The 17518-nt window shown below is 43.0% G+C and overlaps 2 long non-coding RNA genes across 3 annotated transcripts in view; both read left to right on the forward strand.

The window, feature by feature from the left end:
- The window catches only part of LOC148005644 (uncharacterized), a 79745-nt gene that overhangs the window by 17574 nt on the left and 44653 nt on the right, over nt 1-17518 (forward strand). The gene's annotated exons all lie outside the window — the stretch shown is intronic.
- On the forward strand, nt 6707-17160 carry LOC120102811 (uncharacterized). Of its 2 annotated transcripts, XR_015620109.1 has the most exons (4): nt 8852-10216; nt 10358-10463; nt 15565-15694; nt 15911-17160. It is a non-coding gene; the product is annotated as an uncharacterized LOC120102811 (long non-coding RNA). The 2 variants fall into 2 exon arrangements; XR_015620108.1 differs by lacking the exons at nt 15565-15694; nt 15911-17160 and adding an exon at nt 6707-6832 and having other exon boundaries at nt 10165-10216; nt 10358-12324.

Genomic DNA, 17518 nt, shown 5'->3' on the forward strand with positions numbered 1-17518 from the left:
GATCCATAAGTATGGGAGATTCTTCCATCTTCTGTTCCATCCTCAATTAAGATGTGGAGCAAGGGGAACACAACATCATAGCTGGTTTGCATACAAGTGCAAACTTGTGCAACCACATTAGAAATCAATTTGGCAGTTTCTTAGAAAATTGGGAATACTTCTACTTCAAGACCCAGCTATACTAGTCCTCAGTATATATCCAAAAGATGCCTCACTATATCACAAGAACAGTTGTTCAACTATGTTCATAACAGCTTTATTCATAATAGCCAGAAACTGGAAAACAACCTAGATGTCCCTCAACTGAAAAATTGATAAAGAAAATGTGGTACATCAACACAATGGTATACTACTCAACTACTAAAAACAAAGACATCATGAATTTTGCAGGCAAGTGGATGGAACTTGAGAATATCATCTTGAGTGAGGTAACCCAGAGCCAGAAAGATATGTGCTCCCTTATAAGTGGGCATTAGCTGTCGGCACCAGCACCGACCTGGTACCGAGAATCGGGCGAAAGCCTGCGGGATGAAAGAAGCACACACACACAGGTTATTCGTGTCAAGCCAGGAGAGGATGGGAGAGAGAGCCCCTCCTGTAGCTTTATTCACCACTTATATACCCAAGTTCCCCAGGTAGAAAATATCTGGGAAGCACAGTGGGAAACCCTGGCTCCCGACCGACTATGAGACCTGAATTAATTAGGGAGAAATCCAAGAAGACCAGCCTAAATTTCAAGGATAAAGGCTGAGGAAGCAAAAGGCAGAAGTAAATTGACCACCACCCAGGTATGGTCCAGGTGTGTCAGTTCCACTTGCATCAGCCGGGCTCAGCAGAGGTCATGCAGTGGAGACACCGAGTGTTTACTACTTGATCTTTTCTTCCTGTGCCGTAAATACATGGGAGAGGCTCTCGTGGAGTATGTGTGGCCAAGAGTCATGTAGCCACTTTGAGCTATCCAGGCCCAAATCCAATATGGCTCACTACAATTAGCCATAAAGTTCAGGACAATCATGCTATAGAGCATAGATCCAAAGAAAGTAGGTAATAAGAAGATCCCAAGGGAGGATGCCCTACCCAAATCTCACTCAGAAGAGTAAACTAAAGTCATTGGAGGTAGATAAAGAGAGGAAACTGAGTAGAAAAAGAGGTGAGGAGGAGAAACGAGATGGTGATCAGGTAAGGGGGAAAACAGAGGCAGGAGAGAACAGGGGAAGGAGATAAGAATGGAAATTGGGCATCTCTGGTGACTAGCTGGAGGCCTGGATTGGGGGAGGATATATAATGTCTGTGGGAGTGACCTTAGGTGAAGAACTTACAGAGTTGGAAGGTGGACATCAATTCCCCCAACAAAACCTTCAACCCAAAATTTGTCTTGCCTGCTAGATGTTCACAGATAAAGATGGACCAGAGACTAAGGGAACAGCCAAACAATGACTGCTCCAACCTGATACCCATCCCAATGTGACACTATTAAGGATATTCTGCTATGCATGCCGACAGGAATCTAGCATAACTGTATCCTGAGAGGCTTCATCCAGCAGCAAATGGAGGCAGATGCAGATATCCACAACCAAACATCCTGAAGAACCCGAGGAGTCTGGAAAAGTTGGCGATAGACGTGAGCAAGCCAGAGGGGTAAAGGACACCATAAGAATACCCACAGAGCCAACTAACCTGGGCCGCCACACAAGGAGCATGCAGTAGCTGTTCCTAGACCCCTTACAAATTTGTAGCAAATGTGCATCTTGGTCTTCATGTGGGTTCCCTAACAAATGGAGTGAGGGCTGTCTTGGTCTCTGTTCCCTGCCATTGGTGGGAAAGGATGTACCTACTAGTCCTGTTGGGACTAGATGTCCCAGGATGGGGTGGTACCCCGGGGGGTCTCTCTTTCTCTAAGGGGAAGGGGAGAGAGCAGTGAGGAGAGGAATTTGTAAGTGTGGGACTGGGAAGAGAGGAGGGAGTAGGCTATAATCAGAATGTAAAATAAATAAACAAATAAATAAAATGGATACAATAAATAAATAAAATTTAAAAGGTACTACAGATTTAAGGTTTAAAAATATGAAGTTAAAAGAGTATGTTTCAAAATTCACAACCTCAGGACTAAACACTGTGAAAAGCAAGTCCAGGCAGCCCCGCCCTGCCGCTAGAACTAACAGATCATAAAAGGAAAGGAATACAGAACAGACCAGGAGTACCAGATCTGACTCACAGGCCACCTGGCAGGAAGAGATAAGCCCCCAACCCCCGACATTCAGGACGCCCCAAACCTGCCAATGTGTGTAGCTATACCTTATTACCTCATCATGTGAAATAGCCAATCATATGTGAACATGTCTATGTGCCTCGTTTGAATCCACCAATCCCCGTAACTATGTATCTGCTTCTGTATGCCCGCTTCTGCTTCCCCAATCCCTATAAAAGCCCCATGCTGGAGCTGCTGGGCGCGCAAGTCCTCCGAAGAGACTGTGTGCCCACAGGTACCTGTGTTTTCCAATAAACCCTCTTGCTGATTGCATCCGAGTGGACTCGGCTCGGTCACTGGGCGCTTGGGACTCTTCCTGAGGGAAAGGTCCTCTCCAGGGGTCTTTCAGGTACAAGGGGTAATTCTGTGTTAGGATGAGGTGTTTAACTGGACATATTAATTAGGTGAGCTAAAGGGCTTTTGGTTGCTGGACTTCAATACATTGATAGCTGGACATCAGTAGTCAGCATCAGGAGGAGGAATTGACCAAATAAGGGAACAGACCTTTGGGAATAGCTTCAAGAGCATAGTCTAATAGTTTTTAGTAAGGCAGAGTGTATTGGAATGGCTAGGGAAGTGTAGTCTGTGAGGCTGGCTATAACGTAGATTCTGAGAAAAGAGCTGAGGTTGGCACTATTATTGGGGAGTAGTCTGTGGCTGATTTAGAATCTGTGGAGACAGATAAACTAGAGACACAGGTAAAGTGCAGGAGATTAGAAAAACCATTTCTTGGATGTACGTTTGAAACTGTTAGTTTTATAGTCTTGGTAGTTGGAAAGAGGAGTCCCAAGACTATGGAAAGGGGGAGAAGACCAGAGAAATGGGGAGAGATCCAAACCTTAGGAATAAACCATGCAGGAAAACTTAGGCTGTTGGTTGGAAGGACTCTAAAATGTTTTTGAGAACTCTCTTGAGAGGAGCCAGAAAAATGTAGATTGGCTATATAGAGTTAATTGGAGAACAACTGTTATCTGAAAGCAGAATCTGCTTGTGTTTGGGAGAATTCAATCTGAGAGGCTTTTGGTATACCAGAATGGCCTTTTGAGAGGTATTTATGTGGGTTCTGAGATTGAGATTCTTTAGAAATATGGATGATTGAGGAGGCTCTAGGCAAACTGTGAGAGGGATGGATGGTCTGCCATAGGATTTCTAGGACTGGAAATGTTGAGAGAATTTGACTTTGGTTCCCAAAGACAGTCTGGGGTAGTCAAGGTGACAAGTTGTCCTTAGTGGGGGTGGGGCACTGGCAACTGGTACATCAGCAGCATCGAGAGAGATGGTTACTAATGGAGAGCTTCAAAAAGAGGTGCAAGGAAGCAGTGAGAGGTGTTGATAGAAGAATCAGTGATGTTAAGGAGAGAGTTTGTTAGATGACCTTGACTCAAGTCAGGGTTTGGCCATGAGAGTGTGTGTGTCAAAGAGGACATGGCTTCATTTTAGCTCTGTTTTGCAATTGGGAATGTAGGATTATTCAGTGTTTGATGCCTAAGGCTATCTGAACAATTAATGCATTCAGGGGAGTCAGTTGGTGGTGGATGTAGGGCAATCATTTAGCAGAGGAAAAGTAGCAATGTGAGATTTGTGGGTAATGAGTGATCTTGAGGGAACAGGAGCAAGAGGATGTGGAGAGGATCTTGTGTGGGAAGAGGGTTAGTTATGTTTTTATTTGGGTTATCTGGGTAGGGTAGCATGGAGCAAAGTGAAAAAGTGAGGTAAATTGTAAAATTGGAGTGGTGGTTTGGTGGACTGTCACATCAGCACAATTACTGTTTTTACTGATAATGGAAGGGTCAGTCTGATGTTGCAGTCTGACAGGAAGGAGCTGCCATCTTATAAAAAGTGTAAGCAGACAAAGCGAGGGGATTCTCTTGTGTATGAGAGGGTTGGGATTGGATGTCTTTGATAATATTTGGACAGGAGTGTAGAGTGGTGTGGGGGAACACTGAGGCAAAAAGCTAAGAGTACAGGGGCTGAGGAAGAACAGGTGAGGAATGTAAGTATAAGTTTTCAATAAGAGAAGCGTGGGGGTTGGGGATTTAGCTCAATGGTAGAGCGCTTGCCTAGCAAGCGCAAGGCCCTGGGTTCAGTCCCCAGCTCCAAGAAAAAGGAAAAAAAAAAGAGTTAAAATAAGAGAAATGTGGAGGGATTCAATCCATGACAGTGGAAGAGATTTAGTGGTTGAAAGAGATTGTGGAGAGACTAGATTGTGAGACAGGATCCAAGAGATTGTTTGCTTATTTGTTTAGATTTAGAGGTGTGTAGAGGGACTGTGGTGAGAGGACATAGACAGCGCAGTCAACTGTGGATAGTGTTTTGTAGAGGCAAGTGACAAAGCCAAGTCAGTCTTCCAATGTGTTTATGTATTTGGGAACTGTAGGGATGGAGAGGTTTGTATAGATCTGGGAGATGGAAGACTGAGTAGAAAGAACATTTTAAGTTTAAGGAATTGTTTGCAGATGAGAGGAAGGTGGGGTCCAGTAATGTCTTGATACAAGCAACGTACTAGGATCAAGTATCTATGAGTCCATGGGACCCGAGAATTCTCTCAAAACTAAACAAGTGGCCCAGGTATCTAGAAGAAATATGATGAGAAGTCCTGACACATGAAGCAAGACCCTAAGCTCCTGGGGAGTGATAAGTATATATATTCCGGTCTATACTAGAGCACAGCCCTGTCAGTCCTCAACTGCCAGGGCCAGCCGGTACAAGGGAGATGCCAGGAGGCTGGATGACTCCAGGGAAGTTGTGCCCAGGAGGCAATCTAATGCCCACTGTAGTCTGTAATTTACCTGTAAATGCTTGTTCATTCTGTTCCAGATAATTGACAGAAAGACCGATTGAGTTTATTAGCAAGCTGTAAGCTGAGGCTGGGCAGTTTCTGAGCTATTTTAACTCTTTAAGATTGTTAATACCAGACAAATGCCCCATGACTTGCCAAAGTGATCTTGCCCTGGTTCACTCTGGTCTGTGTGTGTCCTCATGTCTGCTCTCTCATCCTGACATCATGGAAAATCTTCCTGGTCTCTCCATACCTCTTCTCATGGTATTCTCTCTCTCTCTCTCTCTCTCTCTCTCTCTCTCTCTCTCTCTCTCTCTCTCTCTCTCTCTCCCTCCCTTGGACCACCCCGTCCTGAATCCCACGCTAGTCTCTTCTGCCCAAATAGTTGTCACATTTACTTTTTATTGACCAATCCGGAGGTGAATGTTTACAATCCTGAGAAGAATGTTTACAAAACACAGATAGAGGATGCTACTTAAAGACAACAATGCCAAAGTCTGGACTGTATTCAACTCTCTGAGCTATAGGAATCAGCATTTGAAAGGCTGAAATCCAACCTTTACACTGCTTTTAGTCTCTTCCCTCAGGCCAGAAAGGAGACAAGTAATGAACCAGTCTCTGGCCTGGCAATTATGTCGGTTATTATAATTTCAGTTAGATTCTACATCAGAAACTACTGCAGCTCCTGTGGGGTGAATTTGATCTGTTTGGTGTATCTGATTTATATGTTCATGGGCTTTTTCCCAAATACATATTGACAAGTTATTTCTTCGATGCCTGGGAAATGAGGCAATTTAAACCAGATTAGATTATATTAAAGGCAGGTTTATTGGGAAGCTGCTCTTGGGTGGGCCGGTTCCCTGGCTCCAAGGACCAAGGCCAAAGAAATCGCCATGGGGAAGGGGAGGACATGAGGAAGAGAGGAGAGAAATGGTGTGAACTCAGAGAGAGAAAAAGGAAAAGAAAAGAAGAAAGGGAGAAGAGAAGGGGGAGAGAGCAGCGCGAGCCCACAAAACTTCTGGATTATATAGGGAGGTGTCTCTGGGGGAAGGACAGCCTAGCCCCTGGGCTGGAAAGTTCAGGGTTGGGGGCAGGGTGTGCCAAATAGGGACTGAGGGATGCTGGAAGAACCTGGAGGCCAGATCTGCTTTGATATGTAAAATATGCACTTCACTCCTTTGTCCCTGTCTGGAACCAAACCATTTTGCATTCCTCTAGGAGGAGGTTATCAGAAAGGAGCTTTATAGAGGTCACAGCAGATGAAGTTATAGGGTAAATTCTCCAAGAGAGAACAGGACTCAGAAAGGGAGCAGAGCCATCCACACCTGTCACTTTCCCAAGGGTCAGGTTTGGGACCAAAGGCCTCACAATAACTGAGTGCGGGGAGAACTGAAGGAAGGGAAGTTGGCATCAGATTCTAAGGAAGACATTGACAAGGAGCTGCAGATGGGCTGGGCAGGAACAGCAGGGACCTTTTTGAGTGGCGGCGGCGAGGGAGGTAGCAGGAGGTTGTGCTGGTTGAAGCAGCCCGAACTCCCTGAACAGGCGGAGGAGGAGGTGGAGCTTTGGCACCCAGCTGAGTGTAAACTGGCGGGAAAGAGCCAAAACAGCAGAGGAGATGGGTGGAAGATGTAGATTTGTTTGGGTAACTGTTGCTAAGGGCAGTTGGAAAGGCAGACCCCGCCCTGCTTCGCGAGCAACAGAGACTTGGGGAGGAAGTGGGGCTGGGAGACTGAATCTGAAAAGAAAGCAATCTGCTTCCGGTGCTGGAGGTTAAAGCAGGTGGCTGCTGTTAACAGCTGCAGGTGACAGTGGGCCATTTTACCAGCGGCAGCAGCAAGGGACTTGGCCAGGGTCAGGGATATCTGGGGATAGGGATGGAGTCGTAGCCTCCATTGATAGCTCCAACTGTTCTAACCTGAGAGGCATGATCTATGGCTCCAGTGCCTCAGAGGAAGGGGAGAAGTGGGCACACAGTTACAGCTAGATCTGAGGAGTGCGGGAGGTGGAGAGCACAGCTTTCCCCAGACCGCGGTGTAACACGTGTTGTAGGGCAGGGCTGGCGTACTGGCAGTGCACTCGCACTCGGGGTAGGGACAGGGCTAGCTGTAGGTATTCTGCTATCTAGTTGTGGTATGAAGTGCCCAACAGTCTGTAACAGTGTTCCTGCAGAGCTGGGGCAGAAGTTTGAATGGCCGGAAAGAAAAAAAAAAAAATGCAAGGAGAAAGTTTAGAGCTCTGATTAGAAGCAAGCAAGGGGGACAAGGGGAAACCTAGGATATCTGGGAGAGGGGGAGTAGGGGCCCGTAAAGATGTGGGATGTCTCAGATAGGGAAAAGAACTATCTCTCCGTGTTTCTATTCTTATGCCCATAAAATTGTAAAGGTTTTCATTTTATTTGGTTTTTAGGAAGTACAAGAGCTATTTCCGAGTGTTAAGATGTATTAGTAATTTTGAGTGTGTGTTGGAGCTTTCAGATGGAGATGCTAATGGAGACCCTGGGCTAGGGTCAAGACCTATATAGCTCTATGGAGACTTTTGGAAGGGGTGACTCAAGCTCAGTCACCAAGAGTGAGCCAATTGCCTGAGGAGAAAGCCTGAAAAGAAACTGGATTGTGACAGTATAGCCACCAAAAGTGAAAGAAAAACTTATAACCAAACTGAAATGAACAGTACATCCTCTTGGCTGTCCAAAGGAATCCACTGTAACTAATGAAAGTTGTGCTGGAGTGCAGTCTCCCAAGCCACAAGGCAGCACAAGAACATTGGACACTCAACCATTATCATTGGTAACCTGGGGACTGCTTAGGCTGGGAAGGGTAGGGATTCTTACTAGTTAGCCACCGTTGGATGAGGAGACTGGACATCTGGAGGTCCAAATATGCTAGAACTGGGTGTTAACAGCAATATTCTCAGCCATCAGAAAAATGAAAATCCAAACTACTATAAGATTTGATCTTATACCTGTCAGAATGGCTAAGATCAAAAACACTACGAGACATCATGATATGTGCAGGGAAATGGATGGTACCAGAAAATTTTATCCTGAGTGAGGTAACACAGACCCAAAATGACATATATGGTATAATCACACTTTTAAATGGATATTGACTGTTAAGTAAGGGATAGTCATGCTACAAGCCACAGACCCAAAGAAGTTAAGTAACAAGGAGGGTTTCAGGGATGGGGAGTGAGTGACATGCATTAGGGGAAGGGAAAATAAAACAGATTTTGCTAGTGGACTGGGACAGGTGGAGATAAGAACAAGAGGAACAGGGGAAGGGCAAAGGGAGAGAGTATTGGGAAAGACAACTGGAATTAGGAGTATTTGAGGGGTGATATGGAAACCTATAGCAGTGGAAACTGCCTGGAATCTCTAAGGTTGGCTCCAATGAAGGCTTCTAGTAATAGACAATGCAGAGCCCGAACCAATTGTCTTCTGTAACCAGGCTAGGCTCCTACTGGTGTAACTGGGACACCAACCCAGCCCCAAAATTTATGATCCAAATGTTCCCTCCCTAGAAGACGTGCAGGGGCAATGGTGACTCAGGGCTTCTGGGAGAGGCCATCCAATGACTAGGCTAACCTGAGACCAACACCACAAGAGGTAACCTATGCCTGACCTTGCCTGGATAGCCTGGAACCAGAGGCTGGATATCACAGAAACCAAGGATAGAACCAAATACAATTGACAAAAGAAAAATAAAATTACTAATGATATTTTGCTATACTTATAGACCAGTGCCTAGCCCAAAAGTCATCAGAGAGTGCTAATCTAGCAACTGATATGAGCAGATGTAGAGACCCATAGCCAAACTTTAGGCAGAGCTCAGTAAACACCGCAAAAAGGGGTTGTAGAAGCCAGAGAGGTGAAAGATACCATAAGAGCATAATGCCCACACAATCAAAGTGGGGCTCATAGAAGCTCATAGAGACTAAAGTGACAAACATGGAACACTCCACCATGTAGATCTAGGACCCTACACTAGGTCCTCTGCATGTACCATATGGTTGTGTAGCTTAACGTTCTTGTGGGATGCCTAACAGAGGGAGTAAGATGTGTCTCTGACTCCTTTGTCTGTTCTTGGGAACCTTTTTCTCCTACTGGATTGCCTTGTCCATCTTTGATAAGGATTTGTACTTAGTTTTATTTTAACTTCTTATGTCATGTTTAGTTGATATCTTGGGAGGACTGTTTTCTTCTGAAGGGAAATGAGAGGAATGGATTTGGGGGAGAGAGAATGAGGGAAGAAGAAATTAGAAGGATTAGACAGGGAAGAAATTTTAGTTTTAATGTAATGAATGAGAGAAAAATGAATATTTAAAAAGGTCAGAAAAGAAAGCAAGCTGAGCAAGTCATGATGAGCAAGCCAGTAATTAATGCCCTTCCATGGTTTCTGCACCCCATGCATGCTTGGCATGGGGTATTATGACAGGAGTAGAAACCACAGGCATCTAGGCAACTTCTTCATATAACTTACTTATACCTTCATGACTGGCTCTGGTCCTATTGCATACATCACTCCAGATTTCAAATAGACTCACTTAACATGCATGTTTTTTTATTGTAGAAGGGGCCAAATGCAATAATTTATCCTTTATCTTAGAAGGAATATCTCTGCATGTCCTATACCATTGGATTCCTAAAAATTTCACTAAGGTAGAAGGCCCTTCAATTTTAGCTAGATTTATTTCCCACCCTCTAATGTGCATATATGTTATAAAGGAGCACAAAATGGTTCCGACCTCCTGCAAATTTGGTTCACTCAGCATAATGTAATCCATATAGTACACCAATGTTATATTTTGTAGAAGAGACAATCAAGATCCCTTCAAACTAAGCTATGACACGGGGTTGGAGAGTTAATATATCCTTGAGGTAAAACTATAAATGTATACTGCCAGCCTTGCCAACTGGAAGCAAATTGTTTCTGGTGGCCATTACAGGCAGGTACTAAGAAAAAGACATTTGCTAGATCAATAGCTGTATAACGTGTATGCTAGATAGTTTTCTGTTAACTTGACACAAATTAAAGTCATTTGTGAGGAAAGAACCTCAACCAATAAAATGCCTCCAGAGCTCCATCTGTGGTCCACACTACTACCTGCCATTGAGGATCTGCATTATGCTTCACAGCCCAAAGATCTTCCTGCCTCCCAGGAGGCCTGCTCCCACCCAAAACAACCAGGTAATACACACATGTTCCAATCCCCAGCCTGATGGGCCCCTAGCAAACTCACCAGTCCTAATGTCTGCCCCATCCTTTCTGAGTTCCATCTTCTGGTCCAAACCTCTACCTGTAATCAGGGATCTGTATTCTACTCACCAGGCCACAGTTCTTCCTGCCTCTTGGAAGACCTGCTACTACCCATGACAACCAGTCTCCAGAAGCATGCTACTCCCAGGGACTAACAGGAACAACCAGATGGCTAAAGGTAAGTATAAGAATACAATTAACAAGAGGCACTGTAGTATGGCACCATCAGAACATAGCATTCCTACTACAGCAAGACCTGGATATGCTAAAACACCTGAAGAAGAAGACTATGACCTTAAATCCCATGTTATAAAGATGATAGGGGCCTTTAAAGAGGAAGTAAAAGAGTCTGTTAAAGAAATACAGGAAAATACAATCAAACAGGGAGAAGAAGGCATTAAATAGGAAACAAATAAATCTCTTAAAGAAATACAGGAATATACAATCAAAAAATTAAAGGAAATTAATAAAACTGTTCAAGGCCCAGAAACAAAAATAGAAGAAATAAGGAAAAAACAAACAGAGGCAACCCTGGAGATAAAAAACCTAGAAGAAAGAACAGGAACAATGAATGGAAGTATCACCAACAGAATGCAAAAGATGGAAGAGGGGAAAACTCTCAGTGTAGAAGACACAATAGAAGAAATTGATGCATCAGTCAAAGAAAATCTAAAAAGTTTATAACACAAAACATCCAGGAAATTTGGGACCAAGCATAAGAATAATGAGAATAGAAGAGGGAGATGATTCCCAGTCCAAAGAAATATCTTCAACAAAATCACAGAAGAAAACTTTCCTCACCTAGTGAAAGAGATGGCCATAAACATACAATAAACTTACAGAATAGCAAATAAATTAGACTAGAAAAGAAACAGGAAATTCAAAAATAATTTGGTCTTATTTCAAAAACCTGTAGTCAACAAAATTGTAAACTCTTAATGAAATGGATGGTTTTCTAGACAGATACCACTTACCAAAGATCGCTTATCAAGAGCAGATATATTAGCTAAACAAACCTATAATCCTTAAGGAAATATAAACAATAATTAAAAGTCTCCCATCAAAAAAAAAAAAGAAAAAAAAGTCCAGGGCCATATGATTTTAATCCAGAATTCCAAAGAACAACTAATACCAATACTCTTCAAACTATTTCATGAAATAGAAGCATGAGGAACACTGCCAAACTCACCCAGATACCTAAATCATACAAAGAGTCAACAAAAAGAATTCTAGACCAATTTCTCTCCTCAACATCCATGCAAAAATATTCAATAAAATACTTGCAAACTGAATCCACCAAATCCAAGAACACATCAAAAACATCATCCTTTACCCAAGGAGCCTAGTCAGACCCCAAGAGTGCCCTGTTTCCCTGTGAAGGGCTTGTGGGGAGGGGGGCAAGAATACCCAACTTGGATACTCAAGAAAACAAAAGAAATAATTTCACATGATTAAAACCATTAGAAGAGAAGCACACACACATAAACACACAACCCCACACAGACACACACACACACACACACACACACGACAACACCCACCCACATAACCATCACCAACATGAACATAACAGGAATTCAAAATTAATCATTAGTCATTAACATCTCTTAGAATCAATGGACTCAATTCCCCAATAAACAGATACAGGCTAATGAAATGGATGCATAAACAGAATCCATCATTCTTCTATGTACAAGAAACACATCTCAGCAACAGAGATAGATATTACCTCAGAGAAAAGGGAATTGCATTCAGGAAACAAGCTGGAGTAGCCATTTTAAAAGTTTCTCTTTTTTTTTAAGATTTATTTATTTATTATATATAAGTTCACTGTAGCTGTCTTCAGACACACCAGTAGAAGGCATCAGATCTCATTACATATGGTTGTGAGCCACCATGTGGTTGCTGAGATTTGAACTCAAGACCTCTGGAAGAGCAGACAGTGCTCTTAACCACTGAGCCATCTCTCCAGCCCTGGACTAGCTAAACAAACCTATAACTCTTAAGGAAATATAAACAATAACTAAAAGTCTCCCATCAAAAAAAAAAAAAAAACAGCCCAGGGTCACATGATTTTAATCCAGAATTCCAAAGAACACTTCTCAGAACCTTCTCAAAACTGACCATATAATCAACTACAAAGCAAGCCTCAATAGTCACAAGAAGATTGAAATAACCTCATGCATCTTATCAGATCGCCATGGTTTAAAGCTGGACTTCAACAACCACAGAAAAAACACAAAGCTGACACATTCCTGGAAACTAAACATCTCTCTACTCAGTGATCACTGGATCAAGAAAGAAATAAAGGGACTAGAGAGATGGCTAAAGCCAAAGCAATCAGGACCAGCTAGTACACCAGGACAAGTTCTCTGCCATGCCTTTCTCAACAAAGCAGAAGATTGGCAAAGACATGAGACTGATGAAGCACTGAAAGGCTAGTTATGCAATCACACTTTCACTATCCATTGAATCCTATTTATACTCCCTCCAAACACCATGTGTCCTCAGCAAAACACCATGTGAGTTTGTCTTAGCAAAACATTCCCTGAGTCTGCATCACATGACATATCCAGAAACTTCCATTTCATTAGGAAGACAATACCCTTCACAAAAGCCATAAATAATATAAACTACCTTGGTATAATTCTAACCAAGCAAGTGAAAGACTTTAATGACAATTCTTTCCAGAAAAAACAATTGTAGAAGATATCAAAAGATAGAAAGATCACTCATGGTCACAGATCAGTAGGATTAATACAGAGAAAAATGACCAATTTACCAAAAGCAATCGACAGATTCAATGCAATTCCCATCAGAACTCCTATACAATTCTTTACAGATCTTGAAGGAACAATTCTCAACTTCATGTGGAAAAATAAGACTCTGGAATAGCTAAAACAATCCTGAATGAAAAGAACTTCTGGAGTAATCACCATCCCTAAGCACAAGCAGTAGTACAGAGCAATAGTAAGAAGAACTCCATGGCACTGGTGTGGAAACAGACAAGTTGATCAATGGAATCAAATTGAAGACCCAGAAGTAAACCCACAGATCTAGGGACACTTGCTTTTTGACAAAGAAGCCAAACCATACAATGGAGAAAAGGAAAGCATTTTAACAAATGATGCTGGTCTTACTGGATGTTTGTATGTAGAAGAATGTAAATAGATCCACATTTTTTTTTTCTTTTTTTCAGAGCTGGGGACCGAACCCAGGGCCTTGCGCTTGCTAGGCAAGCGCTCTACCACTGAGCTAAATCCCCAACCTAGATCCACATTTATAATGCTGAACAAAACTGAAGTCCAAATGGATTAAAGACCTGGGCATAAAACTAGATACACTACATCTAATAGAAAAGAAATAGCCTTTAACTCATTGGTGCAGGAGACAACTTCCTGAATAGAACACTAGTGGTTCAGGCTCTAAGATATGGGTTCCCTAAAGAAACCAGACTGAGTATGTTATGATGAGTCACGATGAACAAGCCAGTAAGTAGCACCTCCCCATTGCCCCTGCATCAAATTCTGCCTCCAGGTTTCTGCCCAGGTTTGAGATCCTGTCCTGATTTCCTTCAATGATGAGCATCAATATAAATTTGCAAATCAAATAACCCCTCTCCATTGCAACGTACTTTTGATCATGGTGTTTCACCATAGCAATAGTAACCTTAACTAAAACAGCATATGCCAGGAGATGTGTTAATTTGCTCAAGTTAGGACACATCTGGTAAGCAGCTGCAATCGGAGTTACTAACCGATTAAATTTTCTATAGTCAACTGACGTTTTCCAAGATCCATTTATCCTCTGCACTGGCCAGATAGGAGAATTAAAGGGAAATGTGTTGGGAACCACGACACCATTCCTACATCTTTCAAGTCCTTGATGATGACACAAATTTCTGCAATTCCTCCAGGGATGTGATACTGTTTTGATTCACTATTTTTCTTGGCAGAGGCAACTCTAAAAGCTTCCATTTAGACTTTCCAACAATAATATCCCTCACTCCATAGGTCAGGGAACCAACATGGTAATACTGACAACTCCAAGTATATCTACCCCAATCGCTTATTATGAGACTGGGGAAATATGCATAGGACGAGTGGACCCTCCAGAACTACTCTAAGTCAAACTTCAGCTAAACTTTTCATTAATCACTTGAACTCCATAAGCCTGCACTTTAACTGGAAGGCAACAATGTTTCTTGGGATCTCCCCAAATTAGCATTAATTCAGAACCAGTATCCAAAAGAACCCTCAAATTCTAATTGTTTCCTAACTCCACTGAACAATTATTCTTGTAAAAGGCTGTAAGTTCCTCTGGGGAAGGACTAGAGAAAAGTTACAAATTAAATGTTTAGGCATTTTACCAAGATCCTTCCTCAGAGGAACCTAGCCATCCCTTTGTTCCAGAAGTTCTTGTTCTAAAAACTTGATTCATTCACTGACATTCTCTTTGCCATGATCCAATGTAGGCTTTCGTTATTCATTTGAGAATTTTCTCAATTATACATATCAATCAAAAATTCAGTAGACTTCTTATCTATTTCATTCCTGGGAACATTGTGATTCATTAGCCAGTACCAAAGGTACATGCAAGTCCTACCACTATAAATTCATTTTGCCTGTACAAACCATTTTGAGTTAAGACATTATAGACATTACTTTGTCTGTAGTTCCCATTATGATAAGTATGACTACCTTGGTTCTTAATTGGGGTTTTACTGCTATCAACAGATACCATGACCATGGCAACTCTTATAAGGACAACATTTCATCAGGTCTGGCTTACAGGTTCAGAGATTCAGTGTTAGGGTTTTACTGCTGTAAACAGACACCATAACCAAGGCAACTCTTATAAGGACAACATTTGATTGGGGCTGGCCTTTAGGTTCAGAGGTTCAGTCCATTATCATCAAGGTAGATTATAGGCCTTACATAGGAACAATTAGTCAAAAAATCTCATTCTTTACCCAAAACAATAATGCTGGAGACAATAATTTGGTATAAAAGTCAATTTATAAATACAAGTGCTCAGTGTCCTCAATTTAATTCTCAAGGACTTATCTTAATAAATAATGTTTAACAATATTTTAATAAATAAAAAAGGGGAGTTATCCCTGTATGCTAAAATATGCTCCTTTTATTTCAATTTTAAAATTTGTATGTCAAGGAAAACTCTGAGTTTATGGCATCCTACAACTAAGCATACTTCTGCCTAGGTGAAATAGAAAGATCCACATATTGGCATGATCCTGACCAGGTATTTTTATGGGGAAGAGGGAATCTTTGTGTTTTTTCTACAGGATGCTACAGGAGTGTGCCAGCTGCCCAAGTGGCTGGTGAGCCATGCTGATCCTGGGAGCATGAAGATTCAGCTCTCGTGGTTCGGGTCCCTGGAGTCATTCCTGTATCCTTGGAGGAAGATGGAGGATTCCCCCTCATCTTTTGTCATCACAGAGATTTTGGCGTTGCTGCAGTCATTGTGTCCCATCCCACCTCGGCCTGTGCTCCGACTCTCTGTGCGCTGCTGCTTGCTGGAGAAGACTGGACTCCAGCTGTTACCCCTACCCCCCTCACTCCCCTGGCGACTCTTGCTGCCTTAACTGGTGTTGTCATTTTGCAGTCTGTAGCTTCACAGGAATGCCATCTGCGTGAAGCTGCTGTGGACTGGAGAACTCTGCCCTGGTTCTGCAGATCTCAGACATGGTTCCATTGCCTGCTGCTTGTTCCAGAGAAGAATGACCGATCCTGAACTGTCCTGGGAAAGACCTTGGCACTTCACTTTCGCTGCTATTGTAGCAGCCATTACTGCTGCAGCCATTGTGTCTGCAGTGTCTGGAGTTACCCTCCCCCAATCTATTGTTAGGCAAGCACAGTGGGTGAACTTTCTGGAGTAGTTGCTAACAATTGGGAATTCTAAATTTTATTACAGGAGAGGCTTGACTAGGCCCTTGGTGGTATGGCCATAGCAGCTGAGGAGAACCAGATGAGGTGCCCACTACTTATTGGGAGAGGCTCAATTTCCACAATCTCTTATATTAATGCCATCTGGCCCCTACTCTTTCGCCCCTGGGCTCAAGTAAGAGGAATGAGAAGATGATCCAATGTAGCTATCCTCAGGGACGGGCAACTTCCTCTGACCCTTGACCAATCTAAGACATGGTGCCTTGCGGGCGACAAGGTGATCCTATGACGGATAAGGCTGGGGTTCGAGAGGTCGATCCTAAGACAGAGGTGGCTACACCCCGTTTAAATGTACGGGCTGGTCAAATGCTCCTCTGCCCAGTTTCTCCCCCAATAAACACACACGTATAGCCCAGAACGGTGTGTTACAGCATAAGTTCATTCCTAGCCATTGGGGTGCAGTCCTAACTGCAAGAGTGGCTCACCATGGCCGAGCTGGGCACTCTGTGAGGCATGTCTGATCTCTCTCAGACCACTACTTCCACCTAATGGTCTTTTAAAAAAGAAAAATGGGGGAGATGCACGGAGCCGTATTGGATTTGAGCCTAGCCGCTTTTTGACTGCATGGCTCAAAGTGACTAGGTGACTCTGGGCTGTTTGGCCACAGAGACTCACCCCTAAGATGACTGCCATAAGCCTTAAGATTGTTGAATGAAAGCCTCTCCCATGAATTTATGGCACAGGAAGATAACATTCAAGGGATGCCTCAGCTCGAGCAGATACCAGTTATCTCCTCAGTCAACACTCAGTGTCTCCACCACCTGACCTCATCGCCTGACCTCTTTGCCTCCAGCTATCACTGCCTATACCCTCATTTCCCCCTCCTTCATGTTTCACAAAGGTCACTTCCCCTACCTGAAAGCCTTAAAAGCTGTAACGTTCATCCCAATAAACGAGACCTTGACAACAGAACTTTTGCTTGGTCTCCTTCTTCTCTCGCCCCCCATTTAGGCCCAAGGGTAGCGCCCCTTCGGGACCCTGAATAACTGTGTCCCCACTGGCGGGGACAATCAGGCATCTCCAACACCTGGTCAGTATGCCATCATTCGACAAATGCTCCGGCCAACCGATCAAAGAAACTTTTGATACCTTTTATTTTTATTTTAGGACTAGAGGTAATTACTAGTGAGCCTTAGAGAGATTATATTGCCTGTCATTTTCTTCAGAGAAGTCACTGCTGGTTTAGCAGACAATGAAAAATTAATTTTCTCAGTCAGGGCAAAAGAAGTTGGAACTATGGTTGGAGAAACTGCTTCCTCAGGCGAGT

Source organism: Rattus norvegicus, chromosome 5 (genome assembly GCF_021556685.1).
Source record: "Rattus norvegicus strain SHRSP/BbbUtx chromosome 5, alternate assembly SHRSP_T2T, whole genome shotgun sequence".
NCBI classification, from domain to species: domain Eukaryota; kingdom Metazoa; phylum Chordata; class Mammalia; order Rodentia; family Muridae; genus Rattus; species Rattus norvegicus.